The following is a 3,864-nucleotide window of genomic DNA, read 5'->3' on the forward strand; positions in this document are numbered from 1 at the left end:
TATAGCTTTAGAGGTAAGAACCCCCGAAGCTCTTGATGAAGCAAATGGAAAATATGCAAACTTCTAAGACAAGAGAGTCGTTTCAAAGAAGTGAGAAAAAGGCCTTGTGTGAGTTCTATTTCTTAACATGAAAGGGATGAGGCAAAGAATAAGTTCTTCAGATATTTGCAAGGGAATCATTGTCCCTAGGGCAGAGGGAGAACTTGGTTAAGAAATGAGTATCTGATATTATTCTGCCTGTAGCATTTAACCTTAAAGAATTTTACCAATGATTATGATTCTTAGGCAAACAAATATGCATGGCCTTCAGCAAAACAGTCCTGTGGCACATGTGGGGCAAGTTGTTTTCTTACATCACTAAATGCAGGGAGACCTCTGTGAGGGGATAGAATAAACATGTGAACAAGAAAGAAAGAAAAGAGCTAAACTCAAAAGTCCTTATTTACAGGCTTGGATTCTTTTTGCAGTTAGTAAATGTTCATTTTTTAAAATATATTTTATTGATTTTTTACAGAGAGGAAGGGAGAGGGATAGAGAGTTAGAAACATCAATGAGAGAGAAACATCGATCAGCTGCCTCCTGCACACTCCCTGCTGGGGATGTGCTGGCAACCAAGGTACATGCCCTTGACCAGAATCAAACCTGGGACCTTTGAGTCCACAGGCCGACGCTCTATCCACTAAGGGGCATTTTTATTTTTATTTTTTGAGCAGTTTAAGGTCACAGCAAAACTGAGCAGAAAGTACAGAGTTCCCATTTACCCCCTAACCCCTCTCCCTCATGTCCTCCACTCTCAACATCATTACCACAATGGTACACTTGTTTCAACTGATGAATCTAGTACATGAACATATTATCATCCAAAGTCCTTCCATGTCTGAGTGGCAGCACTCCATAAGAGCAATAAAAAATGTCTCTCTTAAAGATGTTAGCTCATTTGGAATTTTGGGTAGTGAGCGTCTTCTGTCAATTTTCTTTTAACTTATAGGAATGGCTTATCACTTCTATTAATAACAATTTTATTCCTTTTCAGTCTATTCATGAAAGTTAAATCTAAAATGAGCACCGCACATGTAGCCTTTTAAGAACATTATAATGTCAGACATAAGATCTACCTAGTTATCTTCACAGTGTCATAGAGAAAAAGAAGTTGATAAAAATTCAAGTAGCAGAAGGGGGCAGTAAAACGCAACAGAATACTCTGCAAGATTTTCCCTTCAAATAGATGATTTCCCAACAAATTTCAGAGACTAATAAAAGAAGTACAACAGATACATATATTTATCTAAATATACACAGAAACACTAACTATATATAAAAGTGAGAGCTATACTGATTTTCTAGGGTATATCATGGCACAGTACTCATCATATTACTTTTCCAATAAAACAGGTTTAGTGCCCAGCTAGTGTGGCTCAGTGGTTGAGCATCTACCTATGAACCAGGAGGTCATGGTTCAATGCCAGGTCAGGGCACATGCCTGGGCTTTGGATTCAATCCCCAGTCATGGGGCGGGGGGTGTAGTATGTGTGTGCAGGAGGCAGGTGATCAATGATTCTCTCTCATCATTGATGTTTCTCTCTCTCTCCCTCTCTCTTCCTCTTTGAAGTTAATACAAATATATTTTATTTTATTATTTTTTAAAACATATTTCTTTATTTATTTCAGAGAGGAAGGGGGAAGGAGAGAGAGATAGAAACATGAGTGATAAGAGAGAATCATTGATAGGCTGCCTCCTGCACATCCCCTACCGGGGATTGAGCCCGAAACCCAGGCATGTGCCCTTGGCTGGAATCGAACCCGGGACCCTTCAGTCCACAGACCAACGCTCTATCCACTGAGCCACACCAGCCAGGGCCAGATATATTTTAAAAACAAACAAACACTTTGTCCAACCTTAAAGTGTCCTTTTTCCTTGAACTCTTTCCTGACTGCACAGGTATACTGAACTCTCTTCACTCTACTGTGCTACAAAAGTTACAGATTAAACCAAGACATTTAACCAAATAGATGTTTTTATTGAATTTCCACTATGGGACAGATTTCCATTTCTTCAAGTAGTCTAAACATGAATATTCTCTATGCCTTGGTTTGTCCTCACCTTAGAATTCAGTCTCAGCCAACAACAGAACACACCTCTATACATAGCAGGTATGCAATTAAGACCTGATGAGGAGTTTAATGATGATGCCACCTTCAAAATGAATGCAGGATTACCATGTAAAAATTTAGTACACTCTCAGAGTCAGAGCATGGATTCTTACAAGGCATCTAACTAAGCTTGAATCGGGAGTCCTAAAAATCAATTTAAAATTTGAGTAGATACAACTTGCTCACTTAAAATAAAACAGAAAATTGGATTAAAAGGATTGTTTTAAAGACCTATGCTCTTAGTTGAAATTTCATGTAAGACCGTACAATAAATGGAAGTGTCACAGATGGAATGATTAAATATGACCAGAAGACAGAAATGTTTCCTGGATAAAATGGAATTTTAGTCATTTGTGTCTCATGTAGAATCAGATAATGTGTAGATTGAGCAATAGGATAAAAAAATTCCAAGTGTATCTCTTTTTTTTTAATTTAAGATTTCTACAAATTGTGGTACCTGATGTGGTTTTATTTCAGGTGTTATGCAGTACTTTTCCATCAATGTTAAGAACGTATGGCTTCATTGAACATTTTATTCTTCCACTTTGCTGCTGCTAATTTCTTTTTTTACTAGTTCACCTTCACACACCTCTCCCCTCACCACCAAAAGATAGCTATTAAACAAAAACAAAGGATGAGAAAGTTCAAAATTGTTAAAAATCACCCTTCCTTTACATCCATTCCATCCAAATCATCAAACTATGTTCCAAAATAATAGAAAATTAGTCCCTAAATGCAGTCTTACACCTTGATCCATTGTTACATCTCATCTTGGAAAAATGGGCAGAGAACCCCCCCCCCCAAAAAAAAAACACCCTTTAAACTCTCCTCTTTGTATCTCCTGTGAAGGGCTGGTGACCAAAAAGGTGGAAACCACACGCAAAGAAATACATGCATTAAAGCAGATGTTTTGCACATTTAGCATCCCCGGAGGTCCTGGACCCTTGAAAGGAGAGGAAATAGGAGGGAATACATCTCCGGCTCAAATTGACGATTTACTGGATAACGTTGCTTAGGAGCCGTCTTGTGGAGAGGGATTTACCTCCTTCCTCTCCAAGAAGCAAGGAGCAGATGGTGGTGCGGGGAACAGTATTTCCTGTGGTAAACACAATTTAGCTATAAAGAGAAGTTACAGATATGTACACTCACTATAGCTATTATATTTCATTCAGCCACATAACATTCTTAAAAGTGTTAGAGGCATGTATTGCTGCCTATACAGTAGGTCAAAGGTTGTCATGAAAATCACCCCTGACATGTTTGAAATACATGACACGTGTAAAGCGTGCCAGCCTTTCCTGGCTTTGATTGTCTGGGCCTGTCGGGATTGCAACTTCCCAGGCTTTCCAAAGACCTAGGGACCCAGACAAGGCGGCGGTGACGCTGTGACGCTGGAGGGGGGAGGGAGGGGATTCCCTACGTGCGCTCCGGAACCTCCAGGCGCTCCTGCCAGCAGACGAACCACCACCTAGTCCCGCCACGTAAGACTGGGAATAGGCGCAAACCCGAGCTCAGGGGCAGAGGAACTGGGGGTGAGGGTGGGGGAAGGAATGGAGGGGAAAGAGGAAAGATAGGAGTGGGGATGGGGGGTGGAGGGTGGGGGGTGGCAATCGGATTTGCACCCACCTCGGGGAAGCCGAGAGAGAAAGAGCAGCTTCCCGAGTCCCTGACTGTCATTTGCGTGGGTAATCCTGCCCTGACCCGGGTCTTACG

Source organism: Myotis brandtii, unplaced genomic scaffold (genome assembly GCF_000412655.1).
Source record: "Myotis brandtii unplaced genomic scaffold, ASM41265v1 scaffold270, whole genome shotgun sequence".
Classification (NCBI taxonomy): domain Eukaryota; kingdom Metazoa; phylum Chordata; class Mammalia; order Chiroptera; family Vespertilionidae; genus Myotis; species Myotis brandtii.